Source organism: Schistocerca nitens, chromosome 8, assembly GCF_023898315.1.
Source record: "Schistocerca nitens isolate TAMUIC-IGC-003100 chromosome 8, iqSchNite1.1, whole genome shotgun sequence".
Taxonomy (NCBI): Eukaryota; Metazoa; Arthropoda; class Insecta; order Orthoptera; family Acrididae; genus Schistocerca; species Schistocerca nitens.
In genome coordinates this window covers 368,268,715-368,283,545 of record NC_064621.1, presented here as the reverse complement: position 1 = coordinate 368,283,545, position 14,831 = coordinate 368,268,715, and the positions used below count along the sequence as shown (strand labels likewise).

The 14,831-nt window shown below is 41.7% G+C and overlaps 1 protein-coding gene across 2 annotated transcripts in view; it reads left to right on the top strand.

The window, feature by feature from the left end:
* The first annotated feature begins 8,350 nt into the window (after positions 1-8,350).
* LOC126198617 (cytochrome P450 4C1-like) overlaps positions 8,351-14,831 on the top strand; it is a 142,176-nt gene continuing 135,695 nt past the window's right edge. For both annotated transcript variants that reach the window (XM_049935072.1, XM_049935071.1), the window contains exon 1: positions 8,351-8,499. The gene's annotated coding sequence lies outside the window, so the exon portion shown is untranslated. The remainder of the gene's footprint in view (positions 8,500-14,831) is intronic.

Here is a 14,831-nt window from a genome sequence, read left to right as displayed (position 1 = left end):
TGCCCTCGGGAAAAATTACGGCTGTAGTTTCCCCTTGCTTTCACTTGTTGCAGTACCAGCACAGCAAGACCGTTTTGGTTGATGTTACAGGGCAAGATTAGTCATCATCCAGACTTTTGGCCCAACAGCTACTGAAAAGGTGCTGACCTTCTTCAGGAACCCCCTGTTTGTTTGGCCTCTCATCAGATACCCATCCGTTGTGGTTGCACTTATGGTAGAGCTATTTGTATATTTGTATCGCTGAGGCATGAAAACCCGCACCCCCCCCCCCCTCACCCCCACCACCACCACCCCATCCCACCAATGCCAAGGTCCAAGCCTCATATATTCAGTAGAAATAGTTACAATAAATGCATTTTTCGTTTTTCCAACGAAATATTAATGGCTATATAACGACAAAGTGCATATTGGGCAATATCAGTGAGTTGTATGCTCTCATAGAAGTAAGATCTGTGTGGACGTGTGGCACTTCAGTCGCTTCTAAAAGCTTTCAAAATTATTAGTGTGACAGTTCTAGGCACTCTTTCTGTGTTTCTTCATTTTTATGGGATAATACAAGGGAACAGAACTTTAAATTACTGTTACAAAATACCGATACGTTGTGGAAGAAAAACATATCATGTCAGTATGTCGTTGCATTTACAGCATATAAGAAAGTGTGAAGTAAACCATTTACACTGAACTGCCAAAGAAACTGATAGACCTGCCTAATATCGTGTAGAACCCCCCGAGCACGCAGAAGTGCTGCAACATGACGTGGCATGGACTCGACTAATGTCTGAAGTACTGCTGGAGTAATTTAACACCATGAATCCTGAAGGGCTCTTCATAAATCAGCACGCTGAAAGGCATCACAGATATTCTCAATAATGTTCACGTCTCGGGATTATGGTGGCCAGCGCAAGTGTTTAAACTCAGAAGAGTGGGGCGCCGCATTGCCCTGCTGGAACTGCCCAAGTCCATCGGAAAGCACAATGGACACGAATGGATGCAGGTGACCAGACAGGATGCTTACGTAAATGTCACCTGCCACAGCTGTATCTAGACGTATCAGGGGGTCTCCTATTACTTCAACTGCACACGCCCCATACTATTACAGAGCCTCTACCAGCTTGAAAAGTCCTCTACTGACATGCAGGGTCCATCGATTCATGAGGTTATCTCCATGCCTGCACACGTCCATCCGCTCGATAGAAATTGAAACTAGACTCGTCCGACCAGGCAATATGTTTCCAGTCATCAACAGTCCAATGTCGGTGTTGACGGGCTGAGGCGAGGCGTAAAGCTTTGTGTCGTGCAGTAATCAAGGACACACGAGTGGGCCTCCGGCTCCGAAAGCCCATATCGATGACGTTTCATTGAATGGTTCGCACGCTGACTCTTGTTGATGGCTCAGTATTGAAATTTGCAGCAATCTGCGGAAGGATTGAACTTCTGTAACGTTGAACGATTCTCTTTAGTCGTCGATGGTCCCGTTCTTGGAGGATCTTTTTCCGGCCGCAGCGATGTCGGAGATTTGATGTTTTACCAGATTCTTGATATTCACGGTACACTCGTGAAATGGTCGTACGGGAAAATCCTCGCTTCATCACTGTCTGACGCTGTGTCATATCGCTCGTTCGCCGACTATAACACCACGTCCAGACTCACTTAAATCTTGATAATCTGCCATTGTAGCAGCAGTAACCGATCTAACAACTGCGCCAGACGCTTGTCTTATATAGGCGTTGCCGTCCTCTGCGCCGTATTCTGTCTGTTTACATATCTCTGTCTTTGAATACGCATGTCTACACCAGTCTTTCTGGCACTTCAGTGTATTTAGTAAAAGGTAGCCACATAATGTTGAGGATGTTTGTTTTTAGCAAGCTCAAGTTAAATCAGTTTACGAGAAATATTAAAACATTAACAGGGTATGTCGCCACTCCCTGGACATAAACGACGCCAAATATCAAATACTTTTTTTAAGTCCTTACAACTAATATTTTTATTTATTGTATTATAAGGGCGCATCCGCAACGCAGGAATTTACAATGATGCAATCGGTATTGTTAAATGAATTCACTTCACGGCATATGCAGCGAGTTGTTAAGCAAATTTGAGAGACCACGAAATGATTTAATATTTCCTGGAGCATTGTACAGCCAGCTATTGATGATATCTAGCTTTTTCAACAGGCACAGGAAAAATTGCTGCTGATCACTGCATTCGTGTTTACATATTTGAACCACTTCCTCTTATTTTAAGCAGTAATTCTCTCACGAGTTCAAACAACTTATGGGCAGTCTCGTGCAACGTCTCATGGAATCCTTAAAGCACCCGCTGACTTGCAGCAGGTGAGGCACTGCAGTTGTGGCTGCAGAACATGGCTCGCCGTTGAGATCCCATAAGCTGCAGCCGCACTCACACTCACTCCAGAACATGTCTCTTTCTGTAGGCGAGGTGGATCAAGCACTGAGTCATGGAGCCACATGTGAGATCTGTGCAGAGGCAACATAATTGCCATACTTAACAGGATAAGAGGAAGAGGCTTGTGGTTGTCAGTGTGTGGTTGTCAGTACAGAACCAACATAGTTGCCACACTTAGGAGGATAATAGCAAGAGATTCGTGGTTGTGGGCGCGTCTGCAAATGTATAGCGACACCAGTTCTGTATCTTTTATGCTGACCTACTGGAATTCTCTTTGCAGTTGCAAGTAAATCAGAACACTTTCTAAAAATCTTGCTTGAGAATAAGCATTTGTTATTCACATGAAACTTTATTGATCAAGGCGGCCAACTGTGAATAAAATAAATTTGGTCTCTGTGTGTATAGCACAGCAAAGGGTGGTTACAAATTTGTCCTGACGGAAAACCAGCTAATTTATGAGTGAAAGCTTCATGATTTTTAAGGAAAGATTTTAAAGTCATGCAATTGTTATTAAACTATTTTTGCAAAGTCTTATATACTTGTATGGAAGTTAATAAAGTGTCTAGTGTAGTATTATTCATAATATGCAGTCTCACTATCTTTGAAATTACATGATGGATGCAAGACGTTTCTGGTTATCATTACTGTTTTATTGTTGCTTTTTGCACTATACTTTCAGTTGCTGATTTTTATGACCCCGAACCTGCAATCGTCCGGCCAGAACTGTGCGTTGATTGATTCTTCGGTGAGGTTGCACATAGTAAGCGTAACTCATGAAATATTACTTCACTTTATTACATTAATTTTACTTATCTTCGATACACTTCTTTGCTACAGGAGCACTGGTTAATTTACAGCTGTTATTGACTATCAAAGCATCACTTGATGCACTAATTAACAAACTGTTCTCTTGAGGTACAGCGTCAACGTTTACTAAAGTACGAGTTCATCATGAGCTTTAACAAGTCTTGCTCCTACATTATGATGTTGACTCCCTCCGATGAGCTCACGAACTAGGGCAAAGCGCTTCTGTGTTCGGCTCTACATTGACCTCTGGTGCGAGGATGCTGCTGTGCTGAGAGGGGAGTTATGGTCATCAAGAACCCCTCCCCTACGCCTTTGTGAACCGCAGCGAGACCTCGCAAATGTCTCTGGTATAGATATGTTGCGACTATCATTCTGGATGATACCACAATGATGTAAGTGAAGAAAATTGTTCTTTCCTGCTAAAACACGTTTGAGTTACATCCTTTCCTCTGTAAGTTCCAGATGAAAAAGCTATATACAACAATAGAAGTCAGCTTTATTGCACTAAGAGAGATAGCAGATGTCGTTAAATGACATGAATAGAAAACTCAGACACTTGAGTATCAAGATTGGTCAGGACAGAACCCGCGCCGGCCGGGGTAGCCGAGGGGTTCTAGGCGCTACAGTCTGGAACTGCGCAACCGCTACGGTCGCAGGTTCGGATCCTGCCTCGGACAGGGATGTGTGTGATGTCCTTAGGTTAGTCAGGTTTAAGTAGTTCTAAGTTCTAGGAGACTGATGACCTCAGAAATTAATTCCCATAGTGCTCAGAGCCATTTTGAACAGAACCCGCAAAAGAGGTGTTGCTTTATGCTCTCGTAAAATAACCTCACCAAGATCCTGAAAATAGGGAACAGACGCTGGCCCCTCCTCGAAATGTAAGGCTTGATGTTCAAATTATCGGCTATGCGAACCAGAGGTGACAGTGTTGTATACTCAATGGGAACCTATGCGATCACGCCAGGTGCTAGTCCCGTATGATGATGAATGCAATAAGGCCACGTTCACCCTCCACAGAAACTCCTTACGTGGTCATGTCCACGGTTTTGCTGCTAGCAGAATGGGATCTAGTCTAGGAACGTGTACTGGTGCCATTTACTTATTCATCGTTATCATTGGGCAGTTAAAGGGAAGGTGCAACTTTGGTAGTGCTCCTGACGTCGCCAACGCGTCCATGTGTATATTGGTGCCGGTGATAACAAACTTATTTCCTGACTCAAGACTCATAACGTAGCTGTACAACAATGCTGTACGGCCGAACAAACAATAAAGCCACGAAACGTGTTCGCAGTTGCGAATATGGACAACCATCAGCTGTATAATGGAATGACGACAATGAAAATTTGTGCCCGATTTCCCGCTTATCGCGAGCGGAGGCCTTATCATTAAGCTATACGAGCACTGCTCACGGCCAGATCCTGTACAGGAATATGCAAAATGGATGTACGAGTGCAGGTTGTAGACACACGGTTGAACATGTGGAAGCTTGGGTCTGAACGTGCTTGGACACCCTAATGGTAAGGCAACGGAGCACGCTAAACGGAAAATCCTCGTTCTTGTCACGGTCTAGCACAAGTTTTAATTGTCATCATCCCATTATACTGCTGATGGTTGTCCACATTCTTAACTGCGAATATATCTATCTATCGCTTGAGCCTTGTCCCGCAGTTACACGGGGTCAGCCATCGTTGATCGGATTTGGCATGTTAATGTTTAAGGGGTGGCCGGATGCCCTTCCTGCCGCCACCCCGTACCCCCCCTCCCCCCCGTGGCGGAATTAGTGTACCCCAATTGTGTGCGTCGAGTATAATCCATGGAATAGTGCGAATGTGTTCAGATGTCTGTGAGTCCTTTAACTGAGGTGGAGTATGGGGACCAGCCCGGTATTCACCTAGCAGGATGTGGATAACCGCCTAAAAAACACAGCGAGGCTGGCCGGCACATCGGCCCTCATCTTTAATCCGCCGGGCGGATTCGATCCGGGGCCGGCTACTAACCGAGTCCAGGAAGCAGCGCGTTATCGCTCTTTTTTTTTTTTTTTTTTTTTTTTTTTTTTTTTTTTTTTTTATCTCATTTTGTTCGCTTTTGTTCGTTGCATCTGTTCGGGGCGGTCGTCGTAAGACAGCCGTTTAGGTTCGTTGTTGATCGATTTGCTCAGTTTTTTTATTACAGAGGGCTGCTAACCCTCTGACCGAACACGCTGAGCTACCGTGCCGGTGCTCTCGTCTACCCTGGCGGGTCAACCGAGTATATATCTCATGTACTTCATACTGGTTGCAGTCGCGGCAGCGCCTGTCCCTTCAGTCACGCATGAATGTCCGAAGGACCAGTGCATCGTAATTCGGAAAAAACATAGGCACTACAATACCATGACGAACAATAAGTCTGTTAAGTGTTAGTAGTATGGGGTCCTTGAGAACCTAAATGGTGTTCAGTATCGCCCTCCTGAAACCGCAGATTGCACATTAATATGACAATCATACTCTCCCCAGTAACAAGAGCAGCAGTAGTGCGGACCTATGAAACTACAGCCTCCATAGGAGCCGATCATTCCGCTACCCAATCTGACAGGTACTGTAAAACGTTTCTCCTTCTTCTACGAGGCACAAAACGATCTTCTCATAAATAATATTCAGATGCGATTTGTAATGAGAAAAGCACTGGGTAACATTTCCTTGTATACAGAGCGTAGATATCGTTATTGCTATCTGCTCATTACCGCATCGAAGCTTGTAGTAGACTTAACGTGAATTTGCCGTTTTGGCGTTCTGCCTTAATAGAGTTGTAATTTTAATGTTTAACGGGTAACCCAACGCTGTCAAATGCACCAAACTATAGAGGGTAATTTCGTGATTATATTTCTGGTATGGTGAAGAAAGGTACATGTATGAATTTCAGGCAAGTCATCCTGGTCTGAAACGAACAAGTTGAAAGTAATAAGCGAAAATCGTTTCGACATCTTTTTTCAGTGGAATACATGTACTGGTACTGCCTTTGCTAAGACTGTAGAGTAAGCAACTTTCAGAGGTGACACTATGGACCAAAACAAGGAAATGGTCTGAGAGGCCTAAATATGGGCTCTAAAATATATACTGTGAAATATATCCCTTCTACTGCAAGTTCTTTGGCTTCCATATTTTTGGAGGAGGTAGTGTGGACCAAAACATGAAAAAAAGGTCCAGTAAATGTGGGCTCTAGAAAGCATACTTTAATGCCTATAGGCACTAGTTCAGTAGAAGTGTTTCTCAGTAGCAAAGATGAACAAGTCCTAATTGGTCTTAAGATATGCACTTTAGAGCCCATGTATAGTGGACGTTTTTTCCTCGTTTAGAAATACTTGTCTCAGCATTTTTGGAAATATAACCACACGGGGGTGAAAGAGCGTGTGAATTTTTTTAAAAAAATACATCACTATTAAAGAATTACTGAAGTATTTTTACAGCTACATTTAGAAACAATGGTATTTTACTTTTCAGTTACAAATGAAAAATACTTATTTCAGTGTTTTTGAAAACTGAACCCCTAAGGGCGTGAAATAGGGGATGATATTCTTTTATGAACATATATTATTATAAAAGCATTTTTAAAGCTAAATCTGTGAAAATTTAAATTTGGCTACTCAGTTAAAAATTTAAAAACTACGTTTATCTTTAAAGCCCCAGGGGTCAAATGGGGGATGAAAGTTTTTATTGAAATATTAATTTGTGAAGAATTTTTGAAGTTAAATCTATGAATACTTGTATTTGGCTTATCTGTTAAAAATATAACATACAAATATCACTGTTTTTCGAAATTTACCCTAAGGGTATGAAATAGGGTCAGACTGATTCACTATTCATCCCCGCCCACTGGTACTTTCTTAATCAGAAAATAAAAAATACGTGTTTAACCATTTTGGAAAATGAAACCACCAAGGGGTATAATAAGTGGCAAAACTATTTTCGAAAATAAGTAATTACTAAGAAACTAAAAAATGATTTTAAGGCTACTATCAACTGGTATTTCACTTTTGGATTGGAAATAAAAGAAATACGTGTCTCAGTGCTCCTGAAAAACCAACCCATGACGGTGTACAATAGGGCATGAAAATTTTTAAGAAAATATTTCATCCATCAAAAAAATTTTGAAGGTATGTTTATGGAAATTGATATTTTACTAATAAAATAGCTCTAAGCACTATGGGACTCAACATCTGAGGTCGTCAGTCCCCTAGACTTAGAAACTACTTAAACCTAACTAACCTACGGGCATCAAACACATCCATGCCCGAGGCAGGATTCGAACCTGCGACCGTAGCGGTCGCGCGGTTCCAAACTGAAGCGCCTAGAACCGCTCGGCCACCACGGCCGGCGATATTTTACTTCTCGGTTATATACAAAGAAATATTTGTTAGGTGATAAAAGTCGCTACGGTAATATCTCCACAAGAACGCAAAAAGCATGATTAAAGAAGGATTGGGCACGAGATACGAGTATCGCTTTTTGGTCAGAAGTACATTCGGAAAAGACCATGCTTATAATTATGGCCTTAATTACTGTGACAAGCTTAGAAGATGTTGCAGTTTGTGAACAACATAAAAATTCGTTTAAATGAAAACAGCAAGATAAAAGTCTCCGCTGACCATATAGTCCACGCAAGCGAAGTAGTGGGCTCTAAGCTAGTGGGTATATAAACAAAATAAAATAAATAATAACAATAATCTGGTTTCCAACACAGGGCGCAAAGAGTGAGAGATCATGACGCTAACCACTGTGTCACCATTTCAGAAACGGTCAAATATCTAAGGACAAGCCAAAACATGTGTTCGTTTTTTCTGACTTCTCTTCCGCCGAGCGAAGTTTCTGGGAATGTGGTTATGGCACTTGCCGTGTTCTGCTCGTCAGTCGTTGCCGACCAGGCTCCCTGACCTTCTATTGATACATTTAGCCTTCTCCACAACTCCTGAAAACATCATCACGGTATTACCCTGTATAGGACAGTAACCGCGCACTGGTCCCGCCGCGGTTGTCGGTGTTCGCGCTAGGCGGACCTGCGATATGGAAGAGGGGGGGGGGGGGGGGAGATATGTAGGCTGCCAGAGAGCCGCGCCATTGTCTTTCCGGACGCTGCTCGCGATGGATGCGCAGGACCTGCTGGTTGTCGGAGTAGCCGTGGCGCTGCTGGTGGCACTGGTACAGCATGTGTCGCGCAACTGGCGGCTCTGGAGGAGCGTGGGCTGCCTTCCGGGTCCTCTGGCCCTGCCCATCGTAGGGACGGCCTGGCTCTTCGTCGTCACTAAGCGCGAAGGTCAGTCACGCGCAGCACAGGCGTTTGCGCCATCCACCTGACGCTGGTGACCTTATAACTGCAAAACCACTTGAGATTTTTTGTGATCATCAGTCTCCTGACCGGTTTGATCTGGCCACTGCGAATTCCTGTCCTTCATTGTCTTCATCTCAAAGTACCACTTGCACCCGACGTCCTCAGTAACTTGTTGGATGTATTCCAATCTTTATTTTTCTTTGCAGCTTTTATCCTGTGCAGCTCCCTCTAGTACTATGGAGGTTATATGTTTTAAGAAGAGTCCTATCAATCGTCTTCTTGTCAATGTTTTCCATACGTTACTACATCCTGGACTCTGTGGAGAACTCCTTATTCCTTATCTTATCAACCCACATAATTTTCAACATCCTTCTATGTAACACCACATCTCGAAAGCTTCGATATTTTTTTTTGAACCGAATGGACAGTGTCTTGAAATGAGGGTTAAGATGAACATCAACAAAAGCAAAACTAGGATAATGGAATGTAGTCGAATTAAGTCGGTGATAGTGAGGGAATTAGATTAGGACATGAGACACTTAAAGTAGTGAAGGAGTTTTGCTATTTGGGGAGCAAAATAACTGATGATGGTCGAAGTAGAGAGGATATAAAATGTAGACTGGCAATGGCAAGGAAAGCGTTTCTGAAGAAGAGAAATTTGTTAACATCGAGTATTGATGTAAGTGTTAGGAAGTCGTTTCTGAAAGTATTCGTTTGGAGTGTAGCCATGTATGGAAGTGAAACGTGGACGATAAATAGTTTAGACAAGAAGAGAATAGAAGCTTTCGAAATGTGGTGCTAGAGAAGAATGCTGAAGATTAGATGGGTAGATCACAAAACTAATGGGGAGGTATTGAATATAATTGGGGAGAAGAGGAGTTTGTGGCACAACTTGACTAGAAGAAGGTCTCGATTCGTAGGACATGTTTTGAGGCATCAAGGGATCACCAATTTAGTACTGGAGGGCAGCGTGGAGGGTAAAATTCGTAGAGGGAGACCAAGAGATGAGTACACTGAGCAGATTCAGAACGATGTAGGCTGCAGTCGGTACTGAGAGATGAAGAAGCTTGCACAGGATAGAGTAGCATGGAGAGCTGCATCAAACCAGTCTCAGGACTGAAGACCACAACAACAACAACATTTTTCTCAACGCCCATGATTCACTTCCGTACAATGCAGAGCTGCACCCTTAATAGTTTCACAAAGGTCATCCTCAGATTTCATACTAGTAGACTTATTTTGGCCAAGAACGGCGTCTTTGATCCTGTAATCTGCTTTTCATGTTCTCCTTGCTTCGTCAGGCATGTGTCATTTTGTTTCCAGAGTAGCAGAATTCCTTAGCTTCGTCTCCTTCGTAGTCACCTATTTTGATTTTAAGCTCATCGCTTCTCTCACTTCTGTTACTCCTCATTGCTTTCGTCTTCCTTCGATTTATTGTCATTAAATTCAACAGTTTCTGCGGTACTTACTCGCTTTCACCGAGGATTGAACTGTATCGGCGAATCTTATTACTCACAGCCTTTCACCCTGAATTTCAGTTCCACTCTTGAAACTTCATTTTATTTCTGTCATTGCTTTTTCGGTGTAGAGATTGAACACTAGAAGAAAAATACTACATCCCAGTCTTACATCCTTTCTAAACCGAAATTTCGTTCTTGTTTTTTCCAGTCGTATTGCTTCTCTTAGTACTTGTACAAATTGTATATTACCCGTCTTTCCATATACCTTACTGCTACTTTTATCAGAACTTCGAACATCTTTCACCGCTTTACACTGTTCAGATGGCTCTGAGCACTATGGGACTTTACTTCTGAGGTCATCAGTCCCCTAGAACTTAGAACTACTTAAACATAACTAACCTAAGGACATCGCACACATCCATGCCCGAGGCAGGATTCGAACCTGCGACCGTAGCGTTCGCGCGGTTCCAGACTGTAGCGCCTAGAACTGCTCGGCCACCCCGACCGGCTTTACACTGTCTAACGCTTCTCATAGATCGACAAAACCTACAAATCTGTTTGGTTTTCATTAAATATTGCTTCTGTTGCTCATCGCAACGACAGAAATTCCTCTCTGATGTCTTTACTTTTCTGAAAGCCAAAGAAGTCGTCATCTAAGAACTCCTGATTTTTCTTTTGCGTCCTTCTGTATGTTATTCTTGTCAGTAACTTGGACGCATGGGACGTTAAGCTGATTATGCAACAGATCTCGAATTTGTCTGTCCTTGCTACCTTCGGGACTGTGTGGATGACATTGTACCGACAGGTTGATGCCATGTCTCCAGTCTTACAGATTCTGCACAACAACCTCAACAGTCGTTTCTTTGCCACTTCCCCTATGACTTTAGAAATTTCTAAAAAACGTTGTCTATGCCCTCTGTCTTATTTCATCGAAAGGGTTTCAAAGATGTGTTAAACTTTCACTCTAACATTGGATTCCCTGTTTCCCACACCGACTCGCCTTTCCTCTTTATCACGTCATCAGACTCCTTCTTTCCCTCAAGGAGGCATCCAATGTACTCTTTCCACCTACCCGCGCTCTCCTCTGCGTTTCACAGTGGAATGCTCATTGCACTATTAATGATGACGTCCTTGATTTAATTTTAACGAAGGTTCTTTTGACTTTTCTATATGCTGAATCAGTCCTCCCGATGACCATTTCTATCAGATTTTTCCTGCAATGATTTCAGCTTGGCTTCTGTAAACCTCCTATTTATTTAATTCATAAGTGTCCTTGCCTTCTCCTGAACATTTTTGTGCTTTCTACTTTCGTAGACGAATTGATGCATTTTTTCTGTTCCCAAAGGTTCTTCGCAGCTACTTTCCATACAACGATGTTCTTCTGTCCAACTCCTGTGATACCCTTTTTATGGATTGTCATTTCTCTGCAACTGAACTTCCTTTGTGGTAATGATTAATGAGGCCATTTATGCACCTAACATGCTTTTTCCCTCTTCAATTTCAATATTCTTTTATAAAAACGTAAATGAAAGTCAAGTAACTTGAAAGCCTCCTAAAACGCCTGTGACGTCACTGGCTAACTCGCTGCTCCTACGGTCATAAAGCTAATTCACAGTGATGTCTTGTTTTGGAATTTACTTTTCGGAAATAGTGTATAGTACCACAATGTGCGAATACATCCATAAAAGCTCCTTAACATTTTTTTTGAGAGATCGAGAGAATGAGAAGATGCGTAAAATGTGGTTGTACTGTTCCGGAAAATTGCCACCACGTTGACGAACAAGATCATTAACCTAATTAAAAGCGTGTTGCACTGTGAAGTTAACCTTAATTTACTTCCGAGATCTGCTTTCGCACTGTTACAAGAAAGGATACCGTCATTTGATGAAATTAATCTCTTCGAGAAAATTGTCGTTTTACCCTTCTTCACATAAGTTATTCGATAGTTCAGGTTTTGGAGTGGTAGACCGCTGAATTTTACAAAGTGATTTCCACAGCTGGTTCGAATCCAACCCGAAAGAATATTTTAACTTATTTGTAAAGCGATCAACAGTCCTCTCATATGGAAACCAAATCACCATTACAAAATTTCACCGCACCGATCAGAAACAGAATATTATTGTGTATTCCTTGCTGTTTACATGTCCTCACATTTGCAATTGCTGTTCACGTAAGTCACATTCGAAAACATATTTTGTAATTAACGTGACCACACACATTTTAGTTTGTTAGAAACAATGTTTTTTTATCTTCGTCCTTTCCAACTAGGATCCCTATTGTTCAAATAAGGAAGTTTTATGAGCTTACATAACGATGAAGTAAATCTCCTTCGGACACTGGCGTTAGTTTACACTGCTAAACATCACAGACATTACGATTGTGTTACCTGCATGTTGTACAAGTTTTATATCTCTCCGCATAGAAAACGTCATCCTCATAGACGTCATTGTACTGTGTGCTTATGGTGATGTCTCCAATACTAGTGATGCTTTCCAAAAGCAAAGCTTTTTCGCAAAGTAAATGCATTTATCCTCTTTGTCCATTTCTCAGACTAAGATTAATGTGAAGCTGTATATAACACATCCCACCATCGAAACAACTACTACAATATGTTCTTGCTAACGCTATTTTCGTATTTCGTGTAAAACTTTTAAAAATTTATGACCTTTCCAGGATTCGAACATTTGACTTCATTATCCAATATTCAGAGGCGCTATCCATTGCGCCACTGATCGGCCTGTCACCTCAGTATCCCTGCTGACTGTCTTCTATATAGAAAATCAACACTACGGTTTGTCAAGAATAATTTTATTGTGCTTCTGGTCGTAACTGTGTGGACAGACAATCGACATCTAGTTATAATATAGTGACCCATTTGCAAAAGTTCTACAATTCCTCAGTTCTGAGAGAGGTTAATGATGCTGCAAGGGGTAGAGAAAGGAATGTCCGCCGTTTGCACATATCGCCGCTCGAAATGGGTGGAGCATAAACTCATCAACTTTCGCTAGGTTTCCACTATCAACGTTCACATTGTTTCTATTGATGTGTAAAAATTGTAATGGTTACGTAAAAATTGTGTGCAGAAAAAGTACTTAAAAACCTCGGAACTTCGGCTAACATTCCTCTAACACATGTAAGGCTTCGTCTTACTCCTAGTCTATGACGTCACCGGAGCATCAGCGAATAACAAATCTCGATATCTAATGATTTTTAAGCTTTAATTACTTGTAACTGACAGATATTTTGTGGGAATATTAACTGCAAATGCTATTTGAATACTATAATCAATCATAATAATAACAGTCTGAACCATATTTTTAACACAGGAGAATAACCTATTCTACATCCTTAGAGAACTTCAAATCACTTACTAATAAGGCTGGCTTCTCCAGCAAATCTATCTTCTGTTCCTTCCTATATTAAAACTTTCTCATCATCTGTGATTATTAGATACGCATTTCCCTTTAAATACTGAATTACATTTTCAGTACTCGCTATGTGCATTATATCTTTATCTTCTGCTTGTAACGTAGTCATGTATGCCTGAGCTATTGTTGACGTTGGTTTTCTGTTGATTGTGATAAGAATAATCTATCGCTGAGAGTTCGTAGTAATATAAAATAAAAATCTCAAATAAAACCAAAACAAATTCCAGACAATAACATAATTAGAACCAAACATACCAAAATAATAAAAAGCAACCGAATTTCCACACATCACTTTTTATAATGGTAGCTATGTAAACATGTAATATCACTGATCCACTGTCATCCAAGCTATCAATAGCGTACATAAAAACCAACTAATATCAGATAAACATCTCCACTGTACGAGTACACCTAAGGAGAAATCAATAATTCTAAAAAATAAAGGACATGCACAAACGATATTACATGTAAGGTAAAAACGCGTAACGATGTATTATAACATTTCTGATCATAGTTACAGACCACTACATTAAGACCATCGCTTACTTACGTATTTACAGTAGACCTGATGGGCTCATCGTGAATAATTTATAAAAAGAATTTAAAGAGCAGTATAACTGGCTGATATTCGTAATAATAATGAGCGTATGGCATTGGTGGCCGGGAGACCCCTCGTGGGGCGGTTCTTTAACGCCACTACGGCGACTTGGGAGTGAATGAGGATGAAATGATGATGAAAGACACACAACACCCATTCATTTCGAGGCAGTGACAATCCCTGACCCCGCCGGGAATCGAAACCGGGAGCCCGTGCGCAGGAAGCGAGAACGCTACCGCAAGACCACGAGCCGCGGACATATTCGTAATAATCATATCATTAAAAGACATATTTTGCACTGCGGGCCCCAAAGAACAAAAGAACAAATTTTCGTACTAAGTTACCCTCCGCCCTACCTTCCTATATGTGACTAATCCTACCTCTGCTGTTGATGTGACCAGATTTATCTTATAAGGTATCCTTATTTGTTTCCATATCATTTCGGTAACCCCCGCTGTATCTACGTAGGCTGTGTCTTTGTATTTCCTTTCCCTTATTTTCTAGCTTCCCTACTACGTTCAAACCTCTGACATTCATCCTTCCGATCTGTAGATTGTTACCATTTCATTGGTTATTCAATCTTTTACTCTGGATATCTCTACATTGGCAGTCCCCTGCCGTGGATCCGAATGGGGGATTAATTCGTAATATTTTGTCAGTGCAGAGATCATCATGGCACTTTTGCAATTACAGGCAACATTTCCTGTGGACAGATGTAAAGTGTCTCTAATACAGTGCAACCTTTAAAGATCTGCACCCTCACACCGCTACCCCACGGGTAGAGGGGCTACCCTGAAACTCTGTCTGCTCCTCGGCCCTCTTTCACAAGGC